This window comes from Thermobia domestica, chromosome 4, assembly GCF_964235325.1.
Source record: "Thermobia domestica chromosome 4, izTheDome1.hap1.1, whole genome shotgun sequence".
Taxonomy (NCBI): Eukaryota; Metazoa; Arthropoda; class Insecta; order Zygentoma; family Lepismatidae; genus Thermobia; species Thermobia domestica.
This window is the reverse complement of record NC_137457.1, coordinates 28,626,195-28,653,998: the sequence shown is the minus strand read 5'-3', so window position 1 is coordinate 28,653,998 and position 27,804 is coordinate 28,626,195.

The following is a 27,804-nucleotide window of genomic DNA, read 5'->3' as shown; positions in this document are numbered from 1 at the left end:
CATACATCTACTAGGTTATAAAGATTTCAGACAACATATCCATGCATGCTGACTTAAATATGATTTCGTACATATACAGGGTGTTAATGAACTATATCGACAAACTTTAAGAGGTGATTCCTCACATCAAAATAAGAGAAAAAGTTCATATGGACCTATGGTGAAAAGTGCATAGTTTCAGAGCTAGGGCTGTCCAAAATCGCGAAAAAGCCAAATTTCAAAAGGCCTTATTTCGAATTCGACAGACTGTGGATGATGGTCCTTATCAGCCTAAAGGAAGTCATGCGTACGCAATCCAAAAATGCATATCTCATTAATGTTCAATGAGTGTACAGATTATTCCCTGCAAATTTCCAGCCATGCCATCAACCGAATTTTGAGTTCCCAAGCCGCCAGCCAATATAGGTTATTACGCCTGTTCAATATTAAAGTTTGAAATTTGTCAGTCGGCTCGGCTACACCCTATATAAGATTTCATACACGAACCTATGATATCATGCTGCTGTATTAGATTTCAGGCACACATCTATTAAACAGTTCTGATGTGTGAGATTTTAGACAAAAGTCTGTTAGATACGTACTATTGTATGGGATTTCAAACACACGTTTTATTGGGTAGATGCTGATGTATGGGATTTCACGTGTTAGATTAGATTTCTGATGGATCAATTAGACATGTGGTGATGTATGAGAATTCAAACACACATCTAGTATATAATTCTGATATATGAGATTTTAAACACACATCTTTTGGATGCATCCTGATATATGATATTTCGGGCGATTATTTCCTATATGTTGTACAAGTTGCATGCATTGATTTGAATTAATCTAATCTTTGTAAAGGCACCTTCTATTTAATGACCAATTATGGAACATATTATTTTGTTGAAACATTTATAGCGCTGTTGAATAAGTCATGTTACTTGATCTTTCTTTTCTGGATATGATATTTTCAACAAATTTAAAAAGTTCGTTATTGAATTCCCCCCCCCCTCTCTCTCTCTCTCTCTCTCTCTCTCTCTCTCTCTCTCTCTCTATATATATATATATATATATATATATATATATATATATATATATATATATATAATTGTTATTTGCGAATTTTTCAGTTTTGATCCCGCCATTCGATAGAGCATCAAAAACTATCTCAAAGAAGTGTTGAAAATTTTCGCGTCATTCTTAGCGTTCCTAAGATATTGGCGAAAAAAGTTCCGATTTCGGGAGATTGAAGGAGCCATATCTCGGGAACTGTAAGTCATATGGTGTTAATCAATACCATTATTGATTCAATAACAATACCAGTTATTGACTCAATAATTATTGCGTCATTAATTATTGGCTCAATAATCATTGCATCATTAGTTATTGATTCAAGAATTATTGCGTCATTAGTTATTGATTCAATAATCATTGAGTCATTAGTTATTGATTCAAGAATTATTGCGTCATTAGTTATTGATTCAAGAATCATTGAGTCATTAGTTATTGATTCAAGAATTATTGCATCATTAGTTATTGATTCAAGAAGTATTGCGTCATTAGTTATTGATTCAATAATCATTGCATCATTAGTTATTGATTCAAGGATTATTGCGTCATTAGTTATTGATTCAATAATCATTGCATCATTAGTTACGGTATTGATTCAAGAAGTATTGAGTCACTAGTTATTGATTCAAGAATTATTGCGTCATTAGTTATTGATTCAATAATCATTGAGTCATTAGTTATTGATTCAAGAAGTATTGCGTCATTAGTTATTGATTCTAGAATTATTGCGTCATTAGTTATTGATTCAAGAATTATTGCATCATTAGTTATTGATTCAAGGATTATTGCGTCATTAGTTATTGATTCAAGAAGTATTGCGTCATTAGTTATTGATTCAATAATCATTGAGTCATTAGTTATTGATTCAAGAATTATTGCGTCATTAGTTATTGATTCAATAATCATTGAGTCATTAGTTATTGATTCAAGAATTACTGCGTCATTAGTTATTGATTCTAGAATTATTGCGTCATTAGTTATTGATTCAAGAATTATTGCATCATTAGTTATTGATTCAATAATCATTGAGTCATTAGTTATTGATTCAAGAATTATTGCATCATTAGTTATTGATTCAAGAATTATTGCATCATTAGTTATTGATTCAATAATCATTGAGTCATTAGTTATTGATTCAAGAATTATTGCATCATTAGTTATTGATTCAAGAAGTATTGCGTCATTAGTTATTGATTCAATAATCATTGCATCATTAGTTATTGATTCAAGGATTATTGCGTCATTAGTTATTGATTCAATAATCATTGCATCATTAGTTACGGTATTGATTCAAGAAGTATTGAGTCACTAGTTATTGATTCAAGAATTATTGCGTCATTAGTTATTGATTCAATAATCATTGCGTCAGTAGTTATTGATTGAATAATGTAATTGTCTGTATTGCATTGTCTATTGAATTTAATCAAATAAATTGAATATACAATTTCATATAAATTTCGAAAAACTTAATTCTTTTTCGTTCTGACATTAATGCTGTTCGGGCATTCTCAACTGTTTACTATTTGCTTTTACGTAAGTTAGTCTTGTAATATAAATCACAATTAAAACTTCCGCGTGTCACGTGCTTATTTGAGAGTTTAATTAATTTAGTTATAGAATAAGCTTGTGTCAGTTCTTTCAATCGTGTTTCTTAGCATATATATATTTTTTAAAAAAATTAACATATAAGAAGCGTTTGATAATATGTATAGTTATATTCATTATATATTCAATGTCCACATGATTCCATTTGATATGATAGCTTCTAAATTAAATATGAGCTTCGGCTATATATTCATATATCAATTTTCGTGACGAAGACTGTTTTCCTACTTCTTAACAGTAGCTCATAAATTAAACTCTCTATGTTAATTTGGGTTCCTTGAAAATTACTGGTTCGGTTTCTTTGTGATTACCATTATTATGAACATCGTTCTTTTTTTTCTTTCTTTCTTAAAATCAGGAGGTGGGGGGGAACGGAATTTAACTCCACAACTTAGTTATACGTTCGTTCGTCTTTAGAGAATTCATTTTGTCGGTTCAATAATGTTAACTCCCTTTCCATATTTAGCACGCTACGGTCCTTTTTCTTCTTCCAGTGCTCTGAAGAATCCGTGTTAGAATCGTTCGTAGTTCCAGTTCCTGGTTCGTGACCGGTTCCTTTTTGTCATAGGGTTGACAATTTTGAGTGAAAGTGCGAACTCTCATATTCAACCGACTCAACTGGATGTTTGTGTTCATAAATTCAGATATTGCATTTTTTTTTTTTTTTTTTTTTTTTTTAGATATTGCAGACTTTTTAAAAAGTAATACTAATAATCGCTCTCCTTGCAATACTACTGCATAAACTACCGTATTCTCGCAGGTATAAATCGCAACTCTAATTATTGTGTGCAATTTCATACTGTTTGCGTGTATAAGTCGCAACTTGAATTATTACATGCAATTTTATATTTGCGTGAACAAGCCGCGACTTTAATTTTTGAGTACAATTTTATATTGTCTGGATGTATAAACAGTAACTTTAATAAGTACATGCAATTTCATATTGTCTCCGTGTATAACCCGCAGCTGTGTAGCCATTCTCTTCAGCCTATCGTATAGCTTGCAATAGTGATACGGATCAACCCGGGTCACGATTTTTGTCATACTCTGTTCTCAAGTCCAGTTTGACCTGGTGGCCTGGAAGCAAAACAAATCACATTAACTCAAATATTCATGTGTTCGATTCCGTTCTTACGTTATTTCTTAATTAAAATCTTAAATATTATTATACGATGTCTTGAATATTATTATACGACGTCTTGAATATTATTATACGACGTCTTGAATATTATTATACGACGTCTTGAATATTATTATACGACGTCTTGAATATTATTATACGATATCTTGAATATTATTATACGATATCTTGAATATTATTATACGATGTCTTGAATATCATAATGCGATGACTTGAACGTTATTATACGATGCCTTGAATATTATTATGCGATGGCTTGAATAACTTTATACGATATCTTAAATATCATTATGCGATATCTTGAGGTTTTTTCGACAAGTTTTTCGAAAACATTAAGAATCCAAAGAATAGGTTTGATCTCCCGTTTATCTTTCATTCAAACCGGAAGTGGCCGAAATCTGCCGTTTCCGGTTCCAACATTGATCACCCTAGAACAAGGACGCTAACAAATAGGGACATTCTGTTTGTAGCAATTGGTTCAGCGTCTTAAGGAAGGCTTCCGTCTTTTACTGTATGTCTCTACTAAGATCGAAGGCGGTAGATATTTACTACTTCATAACTTCCATCTATCTCTGTTCGTCTATTACAGCCCAAAGGTATGAATCTCTTTCAATACTGATTTCCCGTAGTTTAAAAATTTACCGTAGTTTCCCAATTGTGAAACGAATGTCACTTGTTTCTTTACTAGTTCCAAAACTGTAAATTAAACAATATTTATAGTACCCGGAACTATTATTAGAAATTTGCTGGACGCAAAATATATCCTCATCAGTGACAACAAAAAATAGAGCAAAACAGGCGGCCCTAATAGCTACTTCTGCTCTTCCAACTCCCCGCCCCCCAGCCAAGTTGTAAACTCCAGAGAGGAGTGGGTCGTGGGTCAAATGGGTCAAGATTTGTGAGTGGGTCGTGGGTCAACAGGACGTGCCCCACAGCGATCCACCGCGACTCACTCTGACACACCGACCCACTCTCCTCAGTGCATTGTAGACAGCATCTTCTGAACACTGGCAAATTTGTCTACGTTTTACTTTCAAGGCCTCTATTTTTCTTCGTTTGTGTCTTTTTACTTACCTGAGATGAGTACAGTGGTATTTGTTTAAAAAAAAAAATCAGGCACTTTTGGATATTGATCTTTGTAATTGTAAGGCGTTACTACTTGGTTATCGAGAAAGTCGAAATTTACAGTTTCTTTTTTCTTTATGTTGGCCTATTTTATCTTGATTTGAAATTTCCATCCTATTTTCCACCGAAAGATATCTGTAATTCAATAAGGAAATAATTATATATCATAATTTAGTTGAAATTCATCGTAATATTACCCATGACAAACACTTTACCATTTTATATTGTAAAGGTCAAATCCACCTGTATTGTAACAGAGCGGTGCTTGAGCGCTTGACAGTAGAGATTTAAACTTCGGATAGTAATAATTTCACAGCCTTGTTTTATTACAAGTGTAAACTGTTTAGTCAGTGACAAGGAAGGAGTGGATCACGGGTCAGAGTTGACGACGATGGGTTTTGGTGGGTCAGAATGCGTAATGTGTGGTAGGTCAGTGGGTCATGGGTCAAGTTTTCTTTGGCCCACACCATCTCTGGTCATGTCGTGAAGTAATATAAAAGTATTCCTTCTATTATATAAAAGATAGTCGTCGCGCAAAATATATCTCTCTGCCCCTTCGTTCTCCCTTGCCTCCCCCCAAAAAATTAAATCTGGCGTCGTGACTGAGTCGCATCCTCAACATTTCTATCAACATTCGCAGAAAATAAGATAATATACAATCTTTTTTTATTATTATTTTTTTATGGCAGCTATGATTACATATATAGTTTCTAACAGTACAGTTGTACACACAGAAAAGAAAGTATTCTTCAGTTGACAAATTTTCTTTTTCGCAATAACTCGGGAACAAATGAATTAATTTGGATCTTTTTGTCGTTATCCTTAGGCTATTTATAATTTAATAACTTGCCAAAATCGGTACTCTAATAGATTAATTTATTCTTGAGTTATTAGGAAAAGAAATTTTGTCAACTGAAGAATACTTTCTTTCGTGACTGTACAGTGTGTGTCTCCGTTATATGTAGTTGGGTGAAACCGAGTATGATTGCAATTCATACTAAACATTAAATACGATCTCTTCTAATTGAAATTAACCTAAATACAATAACAATTCGTGCAGGAACAAACTACAAAATTAATGGGAAATATACGTACACACAAAAGCATATCTTTGACAAGAAAATTGTCAAGTTGGTAATAACGTGGAGAAACAAGTTAAAAAAAAAAAGAAAAAAAGAAACATAAAATACGAGCGTTATTGTTCAAAATGCATATGTAAAATAAAATAAAAATAAGAAGTTGTTGAAAAAGAAGAAATAAGCTGCCTCAAGCAGTAAGTCCAATGTTTCAGTATTGTTTTGCAGTTTTTATTTTTACAAAACATTTTTCTGACTATTTTTTTAATGCTACCAACCATGAACTACTGGAAATATTTATATTTGAAAACATTAATGGAAACTATTGTACGATAAAACTTTATAGTAATTGAGCCCCTGAATGTTTGCTTCGCGTCGGAGCCTATTCGGAACTCACATGCTATCCAAAAGGATTGCACAAGTCCTTTTTTTATAGCTAAAAATACATCGAAAATACTGTACAGTACGTAACACGAAGTGGGGAAACTTTGTAGAAATGTAAAGTCGTAATACATACAATGTGTGATCAGAAAGTACGATGAATGTACAACTGTAGTTGTACAGTGCCAACTATCGATTAGAGACCTCGGCCCGAGCCCAATCCAGCCCGAACGTACCTAGGCCCGGCCCAGCCCGGGCCCGAAAAGTTTTGGAGATTTTCGGCCCGGCCCGGCCCAATAAGTTTTTCAAAATTCTTGGCCCAAACCCGGCCCGGGCCCGATAAATTTTTTAAAAAATTAGCTCGAGCCCGAATCTTTCTCAAAATTTAGTACTAAATTTGACCTAACCCTCAGAAACATTTTCTAAACTCTGGTTCACAAACTGACGCTTGCCTCCCGAATGGTATCATTGCCTCCTAGAACTTTGCCTGTCATCGAGAGAACAAAAACTCAATTCCCTGTAACAAAAATCTAACTTAATTGATTTTTAGCATAAAGTGAAGATGGCAATATTGTTTAGCGACAGGCAAAACACTCCCACCCCTTCTTTTTATATTTTGAGTTCAGTGAAGGTCAAGGTCAGAGCTCAATTTACCGCATAATGCCTGCAATCCTCTAAAGTGAAACTGGAGCCGCTAAGCAACACAAAATGTAAATAGCTATTGCATTCTTTGTAACATTTTTCACGGACACACTTCTTCAACGTTTGGGTTTATTCCAATTATCGTTTAACGAAAGTCAATAATTATTAAAGAATTGCAATCGATCGGCCCCAGCCCGGCCCGACCTGAAGAGAAATCAGTGTCAGCCAGCCGAAGCCCGGCCCGGCCCAAAGAAATAACAGTGTCGGCCCGCCCAAGCCCGGCCCGGCCCAAAGAAATAACAGAGTCGGCCCGCCCAAGCCCGGCCCGGCCCAAAGAAATAACATAGTCGGCCCGCCCAAGCCCGGCCCGTGCAGGTCTCTACTATCGATGTTGTAGCCATTTCAACTAAACGGTGTGACAAACATCTTGGCATTTGAAGGCGGCGCTCCAAGTTCCCTTTAAATGCTGCTAGCAAATGGGAGACCAGCGGTATTGTCACGTTTAATTTATACACATCCACGTCTATCCCCTGCCACCTGATCGCGCTGTAGTTCGTCTGCTTAGACACTCCTGTAACATTTGGCAACATCGCATCAGAGCTTGCGTTTTATTCGTTTAGCTGAAATGCAAAGATGTTTGTCACAGGCTTTAGTAAGCCTGGTAGCTTAAATCTGTGGTAAAATCAGTATCGAGTTTGAACGAGTTGTGAAATGTAGGTAGCTTCCGGGAGCAGAAGAGTGAGGATGTGTTAAGAGTGTCTCTCGGACATCAATATTATATTTTGTTCTAAGCTTGAAAAAAGTACCAAAGAAGCTCATGAAATGTCAAAATCAGTGTATGGCGTTAAAGCAGTGGAACTGAAGACTCTTTACCAAGGATCTAATAAAATAGAGGATCTGCCCTTACAACAAAATCTTGAAGCCATACGTCACAGTTTCGCCACCCCTACTCTGCCCAGTCCGCCCAATAGGATCGCAATGTTTTGAGTCAACAATCATGGCAGAAACGAAAGTAGCCAATCAGACGATGGTAGAAACGAGAGTAGCCAATCAGACGTGCCGATGCTCGTTTGCTTTTTGGCTTCACCGATTTAATAGGATGAAGATATATATGGGCAGATCCTTTATTTATAACATCCTTGCTGTTTACAAGTGCTTTGAGTAGTTGAAAAGCGCCAACGATTTGGTTGAAAACGTGCAAAAGGAGACACAAATCATATGTTCAAACAGGCGAATAACTATTCGAGAGCTTTGCGAAGAACTAAACATCTCTGTGGGTTCGTGAAAATCATTTTAACTGCCGATTAAATGGTCAAAAGGCTTCCTGCTTTACCACGAAAACGTTCCGTACCACATCTTACGTTTAACCTTTAAACGACGGAGGGATTTAAATGCCGCAGCCCCTTTTATACGGCGCCATTTAAAGCGTTTTCGTAAGAGTTTACAAACAAATCCATATCTTCACCCCTATTTATCCTAGGATCATGGTTCATACCTCATTCTCTTCAGAATGGAGCTGGCTTTCAAATGGTACCACTTGCATGCTCGTATCATATACCAGGAGAGGGGAAAATGATTTTAAATATAAAATTTCGTAGGGGGGAATTTTTTTCCACACTTTGGGCCCCTCTGGAACGGCCCTGTGTGAACGTAGAGATCTCAAAAAAAATCTGGTAAATAGTACTTGGTATACTGAATGTGTGTGCTAAATTTCAAGTTTATATCTTGAATACTAAGGGCGGGAGAAATTTTATCAAGAATTCCCACAATGCCCCAAATTACCGCAAAACACCATGATCTCAGGTAAAAAATTTCCTGAGACATCTCTATTTACCCTAGAACTACAATCTGCCAATCATTCTCTTCAGAATAGAACTGCCTTTCAGGCGGTACCATTCACATGTCTCCATCATGTATCTAAGGCGGGAAAATCCCGATAAAAGGAATTTTTTGGTGTAAATATCCCTTTTTTCAAATTTTAGCCCCTCTGGCTCCCCCCTGTTTTAACGCAGAAATCTGAAAAAAAAATTCTGTTAAATACTACTCGGTGGACTGAATGTTTGTGCACAATTTCAATCTTCTAGGTGCAAAAATAGGCCCGCAAAAAATTATATATACCGACAACGTCCCATATTCCCCTATACAGAAGTATATTTTGATAAAAATTCCCTGACACATCCCTAATTACCCTAGGGTCATGTTTCGCCCATCATTCTCTTCAGAATAGAACTGCCTTTCAGACGGTACGACTCACGTGTCTCCATCATGTACCTAAGGCGGGAAAATCCCGAAGAAAGGGATTTTTTTGGTCTAAATATCCCTTTTTTCAACTTTTAGCCCCTCTGGACCCCCCTGTTTTAACGCAGAGATCTGAAAAAAAAATCTGATAAATACTACTAGGTGGACTGAATGTTTATACACAATTTCAATCTTCTAGGTGCAAAAGTAAGCCTGCCAAAAATATATATATACTGACAATGTACCATATTCCCGTATACAGAGGGATATTTTTGAAAATTCCCTGAGACATCCCTAATTACCCTAGAATCATGGTTTGCACATCGTTTTCTTCAGAATAGAACTGCCTTTCAGGCAGTACCATTCACATGTCTCCACCATGTATCTAAGACGGGAAAATCCCGAAGAAAAGGATTTTTTGATAAAAATATCCCTTTTTTCAACTTTTTCCCTCTCTGGATCCCCCCCTGTTTTAACGCAGAAATCTAAAAAAAATCTGTTAAATACTACTCGGTGGAGTGAATGTTTGTGCAAAATTTCAATCTTCTACGTGCAAAAATAAGCCCGCCAAAAAATAATGAACATAGGCTTAATAAAAGAAAATATATATATATTTGAGAATTATGACGTCATCACCTCCTATGTCTCGACGCAGGAAGGTGTGAAACCATACGTAAGGTCTTCTACAATGCCTCTTGACTTGAAAAACAAAACAAAAAAAAACGGACGAAAAAGCTCAAATAGGAGAGTTATAACGCAATGTACCATGAAACACACAAAGGGATAGAGTGGTGGACTGTCTGGACAGAAACACTCTCACACACAAACAAACGCATTCACGCACACACATTTTCCCTTATCTCATCAACATCATTGGTAATAAACACCTCGAAGTGTAAGCTGAGTTCCTCACAAGAGAAACAATCTCCTCGTGTCAGCAGAAATAATTGATAAACAAGCGGTCACAAAAGTCAACGTGAAGAAATGAAAAAAAAAAGGGGGGAGGAAAAGTAACCAATTTTATGGTTTGTTTGGGTTACAACTGGTGAACCATATTTCAGTCACGTGTTTCTTTGATCGTTTTAGAACACACAGATGCTAGCAGCGGAAGGTTTGATGCAGGATAGCCAGTGCTACATTAGTTATTGGTCTGAATAATCTTTTGGTCGAAAAGGACCAAACCGTATTTTCAGCCAAAATCGCTATTGGTCGAAAACGACCAACTTCGTCGTGTAAAGGTTAACCCGCGAGTTGTTGGCCGAAAAAAAAAATCCTGTCTGTCCACAATCGCTATGTTTTCCAGATCAGTACCATGCAATTTCTGGCTCTTCCCAAAAATTAAAACCACGCTTAAAGGAAAACGTTTTGACACCATTTCTGACATTGAGAGAACCACGACAGAGCATGTGAACGCCCTCACAAAAGAAGCCTTCGCGACATTGTTCCAGTCATGGATTCAACGTTGGGATAAGAGCATTGCTAGCCAAGAACAGTACTTTGAAGGAGATTAAATCAAATTCCATGTAAGCTTTATTACTTTGTTTCTAATAAAATTATTCACCATAGTTTTTGACCACACCTCGTATATATTAAAGGAGATTAAATCAAATTCTATGTAAGTTTATTACTTTGTTTCTAATAAAATTATTCACCATAGTTTTTGACCACACCTCGTATATATTAAAGGATATTAAATCAAATTCTATGTAAATTTATTACTTTGTTTCTAATAAAATTATTCACCATAGTTTTTGACCACATCTCGTATATATTAAAGGAGATTAAATCAAATTCCACGTAAGCTTATTACTTTGTTTCTAATAAAATTATTCACCATAGTTTTTGACCACATCTCGTATATATTAAAGGAGATTAAATCAAATTCTATGTAAGTTTATTACTTTGTTTCTAATAAAATTATTCACCATAGTTTTTGACCACACCTCGTATATATTAAAGGAGATTAAATCAAATTCTATGTAAGCTTTATTACTTTGTTTCTAATAAACTTATTCACCATAGTTTTTGACCATACCTCGTATATATTAAAGGAGATTAAATCAAATTCTATGTAAGCTTTATTACTTTGTTTCTAATAAAATTACTCACCGTATTTTTTGACCACACCTCGTATATATTAAAGGAGATTAAATCAAATTCTATGTAAGCTTTATTACTTTGTTTCTAATAAACTTATTCACCATAGTTTTTGACCATACCTCGTATATATTAAAGGAGATTAAATCAAATTCTATGTAAGCTTTATTACTTTGTTTCTAATAAAATTACTCACCGTATTTTTTGAACACACCTCATTTATCTCGTTTCTTCTTAAGAGGCCTCATCCCGGCGAAATTAAAATACCGCTAATTTTACAATAATTATGTAATATCTTCAAATAGATAAAAGATAATTGAAATATGGAACAAGAGCGCCCTAGATAATATTATTTTGTGAGAGGTACCGTTATCACAAGTCACCTAGCGGCTTTCCGTTTTCAGCTGTTTAGAAACGCGAAAATAAATGCCGATTTTCAAAATGGCTCGAAATCGAAAGGAGATAAGTGAGTCGTGATAACGGTTTCTCATGTAAAATAATATTGTCTAGGGCGCTCTTGTTCCACATTTCGATTTATCTTTTATCTATTTGAAGATATCACATAATTACAGTAAAATTAGCGGTATTTTAATTTCGCCGGGATGAAGACTTAAATTACTTTCAAGGGAGCAGCGTACGGAGCAGGAAATGCTTTGTGGTGGTCGATGCAACAACGTCTCTAATTTACAAATGACAACCAAGCGCGGTAGCTAATGGCCACTTCTCTTGGCAATACTTCGCGACTCAAATTCTACGTTGCAATACCTGTCATCAACATACTTTACTTTAGTTCTAGTTCTTTACTTCGTCCTTGGTCCTCTGTTACCCAGCATAAACACAAAATTAGCGACCGAAAAACACAATAGTGACTGACATCAAAATCACTTTGTCACAGTTTCTTGGAATGGTATCACGGGAACTGCTAAGTAAGTTCAGAGTAATACAATTCCCGGTAGTGGAACATGGAACGCATTGAAATACACCAGGGTTCTATTTTAAACTGTATATCTTGTTCTTGTGCTGACAAACACGTAAATATAAAGCAACCAATCAATTGTACGTTATCAATGTGCTACATTTAAATTGTCAATTTTCAGTTACCAGGACATAATCGAGATGTTAAGATTATTTTTTTAAATTTTAAATCCAACAATTAACAGTGTCATGTGCACGTCATGTGATTGAGTTTGGTTTGTATTTACTGATATTTTGTAGTTAATATTGAAACGAAGTGGTAATAAATTTGTACCACTTCCGGTGTTAGTAGAGAGTTTCGAGTGGAAATGGAATACTCTTGGGACGCTTCATTGACTGCAGAGAAACGATTCTCGCTATCTATAACCGTTTTTATCCTACAGTGAACAACCTTAAAACCGGAAATGGTAGTAGCTTTCTGAGACTTCCGGTGGGAATAGAAGGTTAGGAGAAAAAAACAGTGCGCTTTCTTAGAGCGCTAAATCGATTAAAAAAAACGCTTCTCGTTATCTCTGTTTGCTCCGTGTAGATTAATATGAAAACCGGAAGAGGTAGTACATTTCTAGTACTTCCGGTTTTAGTATAGAGATTAAAATGGAGGTGGAATATATTCTTTAAATGCTTAATTTATTGCAGAATTCTGGTTCTCCTTATCTAGTATCTTTTCGCTCTCTAGTAATCAACTTTAAAACGGGAAATGGTTGATTTCTGCCACTTTCTTTATAGCCTGGCCAAAATTGTTGGTCCTCCATCAAGTACCTCTTGAGATTTTTGCCTCCCGACGGACGTACTCACGGACAGACAGAGTAAACATATAAAGAAGTTTGGATGCACATATGGACAGATAGGGTAAATATATAAAGGAGTTAGGACGGACACATGAACAGACAGGATAAATATATAAAGGAGTTTGGATGGACAGGTGGACAGACAGTGTAAATATATAAAGGAGTTTGGATGGACGGGTGGACAGACAGTGTAAATATATAAAAAAAAGTTTGGATGGACAGGTGGACAGACAGGGTAAATATATAAAGGAGTTTGGATGGACAGGTGGGCAGACAGTGTAAATATATAAAGGAGTTAGGACGGACACATGGACAGACAGGGTAAATATATAAAAGAGTTAGGACGGACACATGAGCAGACAGGGTAAATATATAAAAGAGTTTGGATGGACAGGTGGACAGACAGGGTAAATCTATAAAGGAGTTTGGACGGACACATGGACAGACAGGGTAAATATATAAAAGAGTTAGGACGGACACATGAGCAGACAGGGTAAATATATAAAAGAGTTAGGACGGACACATGGACAGGCAGGGTAAATATATAAAAGAGTTAGGACGGACACATGAGCAGACAGGGTAAATATATAAAAGAGTTTGGATGGACAGGTGGACAGGCAGGGTAAATATATAAAGGAGTTTGGACGGACACATGGACAGACAGGGTAAATATATAAAAGTTAGGACGGACACATGAGCAGACAGGGTAAATATATAAAGGAGTTAGGACGGACACATGAACAGACAGGATAAATATATAAAGGAGTTTGGATGGACAGGTGGACAGACAGTGTAAATATATAAAGGAGTTTGGATGGACGGGTGGACAGACAGTGTAAATATATAAAGGAGTTTGGATGGACGGGTGGACAGACAGTGTAAATATATAAAAAAAAGTTTGGATGGACAGGTGGACAGACAGGGTAAATATATAAAGGACTTAGGACGGACAGGTGGACAGGCAGGGTAAATATATAAAGGAGTTAGGACGGACACATGAACAGACAGGATAAATATATAAAGGAGTTTGGATGGACAGGTGGACAGACAGTGTAAATATATAAAGGAGTTTGGATGGACGGGTGGACAGACAGTGTAAATATATAAAAAAAAAGTTTGGATGGACAGGTGGACAGACAGGGTAAATATATAAAGGAGTTTGGATGAACAGGTGGGCAGACAGTGTAAATATATAAAGGAGTTAGGACGGACACATGGACAGACAGGGTAAATATATAAAGGAGTTAGGACGGACACATGAGCAGACAGGGTAAATATATAAAAGAGTTTGGATGGACAGGTGGACAGGCAGGGTAAATATATAAAGGAGTTAGGACGGACAGGTGGACAGGCAGGGTAAATATATAAAAGAGTTAGGACGGACACATGAACAGACAGGATAAATATATAAAGGAGTTTGGATGGACAGGTGGACAGACAGTGTAAATATATAAAGGAGTTTGGATGGACGGGTGGACAGACAGTGTAAATATATAAAAAAAAAGTTTGGATGGACAGGTGGATAGACAGGGTAAATATATAAAGGAGTTTGGATGGACAGGTGGGCAGACAGTGTAAATATATAAAGGAGTTAGGACGGACACATGGACAGACAGGGTAAATATATAAAAGAGTTAGGACGGACACATGAGCAGACAGGGTAAATATATAAAAGAGTTTGGATGGACAGGTGGACAGGCAGGGTAAATATATAAAGGAGTTTGGACGGACACATGGACAGACAGGGTAAATATATAAAAGAGTTTGGATGGACAGGTGGGCAGACAGTGTAAATATATAAAGGAGTTAGGACGGACACATGGACAGACAGGGTAAATATATAAAAGAGTTAGGACGGACACATGAGCAGACAGGGTAAATATATAAAAGAGTTTGGATGGACAGGTGGACAGGCAGGGTAAATATATAAAGGAGTTAGGACGGACACATGGACAGACAGGGTAAATATATAAAAGAGTTAGGACGGACACATGAGCAGACAGGGTAAATATATAAAAGAGTTTGGATGGACAGGTGGACAGGCAGGGTAAATATATAAAGGAGTTTGGACGGACACATGGACAGACAGGGTAAATATATAAAAGAGTTTGGATGGACAGGTGGACAGACAGGGTAAATATATAAAGGAGTTAGGACGGACACATGAACAGACAGGATAAATATATAAAGGAGTTTGGATGGACAGGTGGACAGACAGTGTAAATATATAAAGGAGTTTGGATGGACGGGTGGACAGACAGTGTAAATATATAAAGGAGTTTGGATGGACACATGAGCAGACAGTGTAAATATATAAAAAAAAGTTTGGATGGACAGGTGGACAGACAGGGTAAATATATAAAGGACTTAGGACGGACAGGTGGACAGGCAGGGTAAATATATAAAGGAGTTTGGATGGACGGGTGGACAGACAGTGTAAATATATAAAAAAAGTTTGGATGGACAGGTGGACAGACAGGGTAAATATATAAAGGAGTTTGGATGAACAGGTGGGCAGACAGTGTAAATATATAAAGGAGTTAGGACGGACACATGGACAGACAGGGTAAATATATAAAGGAGTTAGGACGGACACATGAGCAGACAGGGTAAATATATAAAAGAGTTTGGATGGACAGGTGGACAGGCAGGGTAAATATATAAAAGAGTTTGGATGGACAGGTGGGCAGACAGTGTAAATATATAAAGGAGTTAGGACGGACACATGGACAGACAGGGTAAATATATAAAAGAGTTAGGACGGACACATGAGCAGACAGGGTAAATATATAAAAGAGTTTGGATGGACAGGTGGACAGACAGGGTAAATATATAAAAGAGTTAGGACGGACACATGAGCATACAGGGTAAATATATAAAAGAGTTTGGATGGACAGGTGGACAAGCAGGGTAAATATATAAAGGAGTTTGGACGGACACATGGACAGACAGGGTAAATATATAAAAGAGTTAGGACGAACACATGAGCAGACAGGGTAAATATATAAAAGAGTTTGGATGGACAGGTGGACAGGCAGGGTAAATATATAAAGGAGTCTGGACGGACAGGGTAAATATATAAAGGAGTAATGACGGACACATGGACAGACAGGGTAGAGTCTAAATATATAAAGGAGTTTGGACGGACACATGGACAGACAGAGTAAATATATAAAGGAGTTAGGACGGGTACGTGGACAGACATGGTATATAGGAGTTTAGACGGACACATGAAAAAGAATGACATCTTTAAGTTTTACGTCCCATGGTTATGTCGGGTAGGCTAAAGGAGACGGGTGCTAATGAGAAATGGAGGAAATGGTGGAATGAAGAAACTGGGAGGAAAGGGGAGAATCCCGAGAAAACCCACGCACGCGGTGTTTGTCCACCACAAAGCTCACTTGGTGCGAGCTGGGATTGAACTAGTGACCCCATGCACCAGAAGTGAACTCTTTACGACTGAGCCACCGCGGCCCCACGGACACATAGACTAGACAGGGTAGATATATTTGGGAGTTTGGACGGACACATGAGCAGAAAGCATAAATATATCAAGAAGTTTGGGCACGCAGACAAGGTAAATATATAAAAGAGTTTGAACGGACACATGGACAGACAGGGTAAAGATACTGGGGGCCCGGCCCCCCAAGCTCATGTAGGCCCCCATGCATTTTATGAATATATATTTTTTTATATGTATTTTTATTGTTACATGTATTTTTTATGAATGCCCCCCAAAGTTACAGAGAAATCGGCGCCCTTGAGGGTAAATATATAAAGGAATTTTAGTTGGTAAACCAAACACTTTAAAAATCATTTTTAAGAAGTTGTTTTTATTGATCTGAAATAAATATAACTTTGTTTTATTAAAACAATTGATAATACCGATGAACTAACATTTTTGTTTGTTTATTTTTCTAGGTAAGTGGCATTCCTTTCAACACGCCCATATTAAAAAAAAATAAATAAATAAAATAAGAAATCGGAGTATGCAATCGAAGTAACCAGTAAATCCAAGTAGGTAAGTACAGATTAATCCGTCAGTAAATTGGCGCATTATCTTATTATTAAAGTTCCTTCTTTAAGTCAGAACATATTTGATAATGCTGTTCAGATCGTGTCTGAAAATTATACCCTGTACAGAATCCCCTGCACACCCATTGAACGTTGATGAAACATGCATCTTTGGATAGCGTATGTATGACTTGCTTTATGCTGACATGGTACTGCCACTCTAGGGTTTCTCGAATTTGAAATACCGAGTGTTGAAATTTAGTTTTCTGCGATTTTGGATAGCCCTAGCTCTGAAACTATACACTTTCTCCCACAGATCCATATGAACTTTTTCTCTTATTTTGATGTGTGGAATCACCTCTTACAGTTTGTCGGTATAGTTCATTAACACCCTGTATATATAAAATATTTTGGACATTATTTTACTTAAACAGAAGTTAAAATTAAAGAGTTAATGATAATTTTGGGATATATCTCATTAACGACTTCCCAAAATTTATGTGGGTGCATATCAATGTTGGGAAGTATTAGCTTACGTATAAGTTTCCAGGAAATTCTCGATATTTGATTGATTTATTTTTAGTTAAAATCTTTTATAAACACTGTCACAAAGGGCTGCGCTGTGATAAAGTAAAATATATCGGTGGTATAAGGATAAGTTGGGGCTGCCCTAGCTCAGTCGGTAGACCGCTGACTTAAACGCAAGAAAAACGGGTTCAAACCCGGCTCCAAACTAAAAGTCTTGTGGGTGTGCCACACCCACAAGATTATTTGTATGGATGCCGGAGCCTCGGAGCACCCACGTAATCGGCGTGCATGCTTATTAACCAAACGATGTCTCAGGCGTGTACCTGGAAGTATTTTTGAGGGGGGAGGGTCCAATACGTATGTAATATTAAACCTGTCTTATTCTGCACCCGAAAAGACGATAAATAATTCTTAATTACTGCCATCTATGTTTTTATAAAAAAAATATAGAAATAGATTATTTATATAAGAAGAGTACAAGATGGGACGTAAAATCAAATGTTTAAGCTACGTGAATCATTTCTGTGGTAAACCCGTATAGTTCTATTAAAAAACTCTACAAATGTTAATTGAGTTACAAAATTCGGAGGGAGGGCGGATCCGGTAGACCCTCTGTAGATGCGCCCCCTAAAGGTCATATTCTAAGTGTCATAATAAAGACCTTAAGGGTCTTCACTATAGCGAAATTAAACTACCGGTAATTTTAGAGTTTTTCTGTAATATCTTCAAAACAAATAAAAAAATATTCGAAAAGCAAAAACGTAGAGTACTTCACAATATTATTGTGCACGTGATACCGTTATCACAACTCATCTATCTGCTTTCGATTTGCAACTGTCGATAGATTTAACAGTTTTTGCGGGTTCTGTAAATAGCGGCATACCAAAAGAAGATAGGCGAATTGTGGTAAAGGTATCGCATGCAAAAATCGTATTATCTAGTTCACTACGTTTCTGTTTTTCGAATAGTTTTATTTGTTTTGAAGATAGTACAGAAAACTCTAAAATTACCGGTAGTTTAATTTCGCTCTAGTGAAGACCCTTAATCATGGTATACTTCAGCATCATTTCACCTTAATAAGTAACGTGGTTCTGGTACATCACAAAATTTTTAAGCTCATAAAAAAAATCGCTTTCTTTTATTTCTCGAAAACTACGCATGAGTTTTTTGTATACTGACGTAAATCATTTTGATTAGCTCAATCACTTCTATCGATTGTATGTATGTGTCTAGCATTTAGGCAATTTTTTTTAAATAATAATGCAGAATTATTAACATTGAACGTTTCAGAATATGATAAGGGCTTCGTCTTTTCCTTTTCTGACTGGATATTTTTTTTTTTTTTTCGATCATGCCTTTTATAGGTACTGAGCTACACAATAGCATACAAATGAGCACGTGGCTCTATTAATTTGTGTTCAGAATTTAGGGTGTGTGTGTGACGTTTCAGAGGCGGGTGAGCAGGTGATATATATACAGTACGTATTCTTAGTACTGTCTTGCAGCAGAACCATATGGACAGGAAAGCTTGCTTTTTTTTTTTTTTTTTTTGTCGGCTTGTTTAGGAAACGCCAAATGGGGGATGATACAATAAGGGAGAACGTTGAGAGGAGAGGGGGAGGAAAGAGTGTATAAACTATGTAACGAATTTGATTGGTAGCCTGAACATATAAGCATATTAAGAAATAGAGCCTGCGGTGCCTGTTTTGAATATTACGTATATAGGAACCGCGCTGTCGTCTTCTGCTTCCGTTGGGTATTCCAGTCGCACAAAGACTTATGAAGGAACGAGACATTGGGAGTTGTAGGGTAAAACGGGGTAAAATGAAGTCGGGGCTTAGAAAAAAAAGAAAGAAAGAAAGAAGAAAAGACTCAGCAGCCAAATATTAAATTACAGAAAGGCCTAGAAACTATTTTCTCAATGCCAAGAGCTTTTAGTAATTGCCTTCGCAGAGTGAATTATTCATGCGCTGTGAAATATGCGTCGTGGTATCTCTCAATATGGGTTGATTATATTTGAAAGCGGCGGATCAAGTATTTTCCTTTATTGTGAATATTGCCTTTTTTTATTTTGAAAAAAATAATAAAGAAGCAGGGTGAAAAAAACAGGTTAAGAAATTTTCTTGTCCACAGATTTCTTTAATGATGCGGTATCCTATTCCTTTTGTGTAATTTCCCACTTTATTAGATAGATTTACTCATCTTTTGTGCCGAAGTAGATTTGCTTATGTCTTTTTGGATCCAAAGATCCAATATTTTTCAGTCAAAAAATTTCCTGTACGCTTTATATGTGGAGAACTACATATAGTGTAGCCAAATCCAAACTATCACTTAACTCAGTATTATGTGCTTATTCCATTTAAAAAAAAAAAAAAAAAAAAAAAACGATTTAGGGGCCGTTCGAAAATTTTGTGGCCCCTGATCCAAAAACTAATTATCGACCAAGATGGCAATCTTTTGATTCTTTTTTTAAACCATTCTTAAAATTCTTGTTCTTTATTTGTATAGCCAACTTTTAGTATACTCGTTAGTAAAAATGTATTCCACAGCATCAGACAAGTTACAAACTTACTAACACGAAAGAGCGAGATCCCATTGACGTTACTGAACACAAAAACTTGAAAGCACAAGTCTAAATCAAATAGCAAGTTTAAGTTACTTCATAGAGGATGTTTAGCAGCACCGTAAATTGAAGCCTTTTCTTGGGGGGAACCATTAATATTTGGACCCACGTAGAAAAATATTAAGTTTAGCTTCCGAGAAACATATGAAATATAAAAATCGGGCCTCCTAATATTTAAAGGACTAGCTCAGGAGAGTAATGCTCCCGGAAGTAGGAACGAAAAACACAGTTCTGATTGGTTGGCGTTGTCCATTTCTTGCCACATTGCATTCAAATAGTATAAATCAAACGGTGGCTGATGTCAGTCTTCGAGGCCGAGTGGGCTAACGTTCACGAGTTCAAACCCGGCCCGAGGAAAGTTTTTTTTTCATTTTTATAACACTTTTTAAATTGAGTTGAGTTGAGTTGATTTTGAGTTTAACGTCCCGTTCAGCAGCGAGGCTATATGAGACGTGGACCTACTGATTAACGTGGAATCCGAACCACATGAGCTCCCGCCGGGAATCGAACCCGGGTCTCCCACGCCAAAGGCGCGTACGCTAACCGCTTAGCCACGGAGGAGCTCACTTTTTAAATTAAAATAATATGAAAATAATACTCAAAAAAGTGATTTACTTACTTTTGTGCAGATAAGTAGTAGTAGTAGTAGTAGTAGTAGGAACGGGTTAAAAGCCCCACAGGGCTCGTTTTGTTCCCCTTGTACTCCATGATATAAATTTTGTGACCAACTTAAAACAACTGGCTAGGATAGCGCGTAAAACAGCTGGCTAGAGTAGCGCGCGAAAAAAACGTACTTCCGGGAGCATTACTCTCCCGAGCGGGTCGTATATTCAAACCCTTAATAAACGTTTTCCTTATTTCTTGGAGCCCTAATTGGCTTTTTTCTAAAGTAGGCCAAGTTCTTATTCCATAATGGTTTTCGCTAACTTTGCGCATCGCAACGCAACGCAAACTATGCAATAAGTAAGTTATAAGTGCAATGTCGAATATCGCAAATTACAATGCAAATTTTGCGTTGCGTTTAAAGAATTAGGCCCCGGATTACATTTATAATTCATCTTCAGGGAGTATACTTTGTTCAGGTGCTGGAACAGCAGTAACGCCTTAAATTGTTTTTGGTTTCTTTGAGTCAAGAACGGGCATGTCAACTAGTCTGGGAATCAATAGCGGAAACACCGAAGGTCTTTCTTGCCATGGAATAATGAATGGGGTTTGAAGGGAATCGCATGTAAAATAATAATAATAATAATAATAATAATAATAAAACGATCGATGGGGCCTATTAGTAACCACTCATAGTTTTGGGGGTTGCTGAGATGAATAATCACACGCCTGATGGCGTTTTGAGTCTAAATCCAGCGTCTGTCGGTATGCTGGGGTGAGAAAGTTGCCAATGAGGTATTCAGTTTCCCACACGTATCCCAACTTTTTTCAAAATTGCTGTTTTAATGGGGAACAATTCCTATAATTATTTACATGACATGGAAGTATGTGTCTATTGTTTGTAATCACATCACACAAAAACGGCTGATCCATTCGAAATGAATTTTAGTTTATGGTCACTTCAATTAAACGACATATCATAAGTGGGGAGTCAAAATTAATGTCAAAAATAAAATATACTATGTGTTTTTTATCAATACACTTTGATTGAAATATACATCCTAAGGGGCGAAAAGCAGTGGCGGATCTAGAAGATATGAACTGGGGGAGAAGCCAGAACTCAGGCTATGATAGGCATATCGTGAGTTTACTATGAACTTCCAAAAATACATAAATAATAACTTAAATTAGTTTTCTTACTCAAAAAACTGGGAGCCTAGGCCCCCGGCTTCGGGCTCGCCGAAAAAACGGTACAAATACTTTATATATATATATAATTCTCAGTGGCGTATTTACGGTTTTGTTTCGGGGAGGGCTTTGCTAACTTTCGGGGGGGCTTTGCCTGGAAATGTGAAAATTCTGCAAGATAATCTATAGTAATTAAGATTTCGGGGGAGATTAAGCCCGGAAGCTCCCCCTAAATACGCCACTGTCTATTCTTCTCGTGCGGGGACACGATAACTCAGTGTTAGAGCGCACTTCTGGTGTGTGGGGTTTCTGGATCGATCCCCGGCGAAGTAAGTGTGTCATGGACAAGATTGTTTCCGTGTTTTTTTTTCTTCGGGGTATCCCCGTTTCCTCCTACATTCTGAAGCTACCAATTTTTCCATCATTTTTGACTTGTTTTTATCAAACCGTCTCCCTTAGCTTAACGGGCATAATCGTGGGACGTTAAACTGAAGGTTTCATTTATTTCTCTATGTTCTTTCCGTGCGAAGAACGGGTATTTCAGGTAGTAAATTAATAACTTACTAAAATCATTCAGGTCTTCCGAGACGGAAATAAATGGAAAAGGTGATAGATTGTGCTGGGTATGGTGTCAGACAGCCAATCACCTTGAACACTTTTGATATAAGTTATCGCATTTCAGGAAAGGTTTGTTTACATTTAGTTTCTAAGATTCCTTTCAGAATGTGACAAATCATGTCACCAGGATTACAAGATGTCTCTGAGAACTTGTCTCTTATCTTTTAATCAAACACATTGCTTATGATAAGCGAGTTTACTGTATCGTCTTGTTCTTAGACTTGTTAAAATGGTACTAAAGATTTATTTGAGTTGGATATGCGAAATAACCAATCAGAATCGCAGGTTTGACCTTGGTGTTTTATTTAGCTTTTTGTCATAAGAAAGTAAATATAGTGATTGATTGTAAAATTTGCGAAGGAAAAATAGAACGTTATTTACTTACAATGCTCAATATAGCAATTGTTACGGTATTTTTTTTGTAGTAAGGAAATGGGGTGTATCAAAGAACCGTAAAAAATAAAAACTTCAGAATCAAGTACTAATGTGAAACAGAAGTAAATTCATGTCATATTGATTACGAGCTTCGGTTTATTGGAGTGTATATTATTATAAAACTTGGATCTAGGATTTTTTTTTTTAAAAAAAAGAAAGAAATTAAGTGGCACAATAGTTCTTTGTAAAAAAAAAATATGGATACGTTAATGTACCCAGGGTGTATCATCACCTTGCCTAATTCCCATTTTGCCTAACATTTTATCAGGTGTCAATCACAGATAAAAATTACACGACCCGCTCGGGAGAGTAATACTCCCGGAAGTACGTTTTTCCGCGCGCTACTCTAGCCAGCTGTTTTACGCGCTATCCTAGCCAGTTGTTTTAAGTTGGTCACAAAATTTATATCATGAAGTACAAGGATAACTAAACGAGCCCTATATCATGGAATACAAGGGCATAAGTACTACAACTACTTATCTGCACAAAAATAAATAAATCACTTTTTAAGTATTATTTTCATATTATTTTAATTTAATAAGTGTTATAAAAATGTAAAAAAAACTTTCCTCGGACCGGATTTGAACTCACGCCAAAAAAGACTTTCATTAATAGCATATAGCGCTAGCCCACTCGGCCACGAAGGCCGACAGCAGCAAACGTTTGATTTCTGCTATTTGATTGCAACGTGGCAAGAAGTGGATAACGCCAACCAATCAGAACTGTGTTTCTCGTTTCTACTTCCGGGAGCATTACTCTCCCGAGCTAGTCCTAAAATTACATCCGCCATTTTAGGTGAAATGTCAATTTCCATTTGGCCTAATTCCCATTTTGCCTAACACTTTATCAGGTGTCAATCAAGATAAAAATTACATCTGCCATTTTAGGTGAAATGTCAATTCCCATTTGGCCTAATTCCCATTTTGCCTAACACTTTATCAGGTGTCAATCACAGATAAAAATTACATCTGCCATTTTAAGTGAAATGTCAATTCCCATTTGGCATAATTCCCATTTTGCCTAACACTTTATCAGGTGTCAATCAAGATAAAAATTACATCTGCCATTTTAAGTGAAATGTCAATTCCCATTTGGCCTAATTCCCATTTTGCCTAACACTTTATCAGGTGTCAATCACAGATAAAAATTACATCCACCATTTTAGGTGAAGTGTCAATTCGCATTACGCCTAACGATCTTATCGGAAGAAAATACCTTCTATATAGAAGATCTGATAATATTTCCATACTTATATTGTAGTTAAATAAGTAACAGAAACATATACAAAATCCGCATTTATTGCAAATAACTATAACAAAATATTTCAAGTATACATAAAATAACTCTCATCAAAGAAATTACTACAATCATATTAACACCTTATCACAATGAACAACTAAGTTTGTTTTGAAAAAAATATTCATTTCAAATAACAAGTGGAAAACACTGAATGACAGGATCAATATATTGAAAGTAAGATTTTTTTTTTTATTTTGTGATATGGAAAATAAATATATATATATACTCTAAAAAGCTTACAAAAATCATCACATCACAATCACAACTAAACGCATTCGCACCACATCGTTAACAGTGGTGTCCGACAATCTTAGTAATAGTGGTGTGCAGACTCAGCTGTCAATTGACTCTGCCTGATCATGGACTTCAGCCAAGTGTAAGTACGCAACCATAAACTCTGTCCGTTATTATAATAAAATATGCATATGACAGTCTTAACATAAAAACGAAAATGTGTAACCCCGTGTAAATCAAAATATTATTTATTATCTTCTCCATATTCTCATATTATTGTAAAATGTTATTCATTTCCTTCTTGACTCTTTGGTGATGGTTATACATTATGTATGTTTATCCAATAAAATCACATTTTGTATTATTTTTATGAAAACCAATTAGTTTTTCTCCATTCACTATACTACCTGCCCTATGGCATTTAGTCATGTTTTTTATACGTGTTAAAAGACTACGAAACCAAGAATTTTTTTTATTTCCTTAAATAGCCATCATATCCTATTATGTACATATGTGTGATTCAGAAGTGTTCACCGTGAAGAAGTGAATGTAATATATTGCAAATTTGTGATGTGTTTTTCACTACTGTTACGTCTGCTGCTGGACGACTATGTGTATTCACACTGTATAGTTACAATATTGTATATTTGAAATATCTTTTGTTATAATTATTTGAAATAAATATAGCTTTTATATATAAGTTTCTGTCATTTGTTTATGTATAAGTACATGGAAACATTGTCAGTCCTTCTATATAGGGAGTATTTCTTTCCTAATAAAATCGTTAGGCGTAATGGAAATTAGCTCTTTACCTAAAATGGCGGATGTAATTTTTTCTGTGATTGACACCTGATAAAGTGTTCGGCAAAATGGGAATTAGGCGAAATGATAAGTAAATATGTAGGCAGTGATGATTTTAGGGGTAGCTCGGGGAAAATTCCTACCCCTCTAGCTGCGAAATTGTTCCTGGAGCCAGGGGTAAAAGTGGACCTGATAATGTAGGGGAACGCATGATAATGTAATGGCTATCTTTGCACATTTTTTCTAGGAAGTGGGGGAACGCCATAAACATTTTTTGGAAGTGATGAAACGACGTCCACCTGCGTTGTCCTTCATTTTTAACCCTGCCTGGAGGAAATCTTAAATCGTGTTCAACAATGCTTGCTAGTACTTTCGCAGTACTTCTTTATCCTCCCCAGATGGAATCGGCTTGGGAACCAGACAAATTGACCGAGAGTTACCAAATTTTAGTCACGAATACCTTGGTCCAGGCTCCAGACCAGAGTTAAACGTTTTTGTCAAAATTCGAAGCAGGGGGTCTCGGGGGGGGGGGGAGGCGTTTACCGGGACATGTAAAAGTAGTAGAAAATGACCGATATTAGTTCGAATTCATAGTTTTCGCAGTCACTGAAATCAATGATGAAACTCCGATCGCATTAACTTCCAAATTCACGCTATTCGGCTCCGGGCCGGGAGTCACCGGTGGGGGGGGGGCGAGAGTTGAATTGAGTTGATTTTGAGTTTAACGTCCCATTCAGCAGCGAGGCTATATGAGACGTGAACCTACGGATTAACGTGGGATCCGAACCACATGAGCTCCCGCCGGGAATCGAACTCGGGTCTCCCACGCCAGAGGGGTGTGAGATACCGAGACATATAAAAGTAATCCATAATGACCGCGGTCGCTGAGATCAATGGTGATACTCCCACATGCGTTGACTTCCAAATACAGCCGCCCGTGCAAAGCATGGGTATATTCAACTAGTCTGAAATATGATGGATGTTTGGGCTGGAAAGTAAGGTATTGTTAGCGTATGTTTACAATATTAAACAACGTTAATCAATTAATCAGCATCCGGATTCCTTCCACCCATTGGTTTGTGGTTTTGGTATGTGGGTAGTCTTCATTGTCTTGTGGCACTTCCTGTAGACGAATACAATAAAAGCATTAAAAAAAATATATTGTAGAAAGAATGCCAGCCATTTGTCACCTGTTCATTACATTATTAGGCGAAGATAATTATTGCTTGATATACTTGTCAACAGGAGGGATGAGAGAAAGAAGAAAAGAAAACTATTCAAGCCGCTTCCGGTCGTTGGCAAAAGTAATACCCATTAAACGATTCTCCAGGCTGATTGTAATTGCAGGTAATTGCGCAATTGTGATGGCATTTCAAATAGACATTGCTCATGGTTTATGACAAGAGCAAACTGAGGGAGGTGTTTGAACACTCTTTGGGCTATTATTTCTGTATGTTTGTTTGTGTGTGTGTGTGTCGCAATGCTTTGGAGTATTTGGTAATACTCACTGAAATGCAGCGCCGTAACTTTGAAACGTTTGTTAGCGAGGAGGGGGAAATCATTAACATATTGACCCCTCCAGAAAAATATGAAATATATTTCCGTTTTATGTCGTACGACCATGCCGGGGAGGCTAAGGAAGACGGTGATGATGAGAATGAATAAAATAAAGAAAGTGGGAGGAAACAGAAGAACCTGTTGAAAACCTACGTATATGGTGTTACTTGGCGCTTGTTTGGATCGCACAAGGGATCCCACTCACCAAGGGTGAATATCTATTATAGTCATTGCGGCTACTAGAAAAATATGAATTTGGACTCCCAGAAAAATGTGGGCCCCTAAAAATATAAAATTTTGGTTGGAGCTCCACTCAGAATAGCCAGCCCGAGCTCGAACGAGTGGGAGTCTAGGCTGGCGTGAGTGTCATTGAGATTGGTGAGCTCTAACCCAGTTTAGGATAGTGAGGCTGAGCTCAAATGGGTGCTGATATGAGTTAGTGTGAGCCTCAGTGAGCTCGAGTGCCATTGAGAATACTGGACCTGAACTTAAACGAGTTTGAGCCTAAGCTAGCATGAGCTTAAGTAAAATTAATCAGCTCCTTTTGAGGGCAGTAAGCCTGAGCTCGAATGAGTACAAATATGAGCTAACGTGAGCCTCATTGAGCTTAATAACATTGAGTTCCATTGAGAATTGTGAGTCTGAGCTCAAGTAAGGGCGAAAATGAGCTAGCGTGAGCCTCATTAAGATTAGGAAACGCAAGATCCGCTGAATATACTGAGCCTGAGCTCTAACGAGTGCGAATATGATCTAGAGTCCCATTGAGGATGGTGCGCCTGA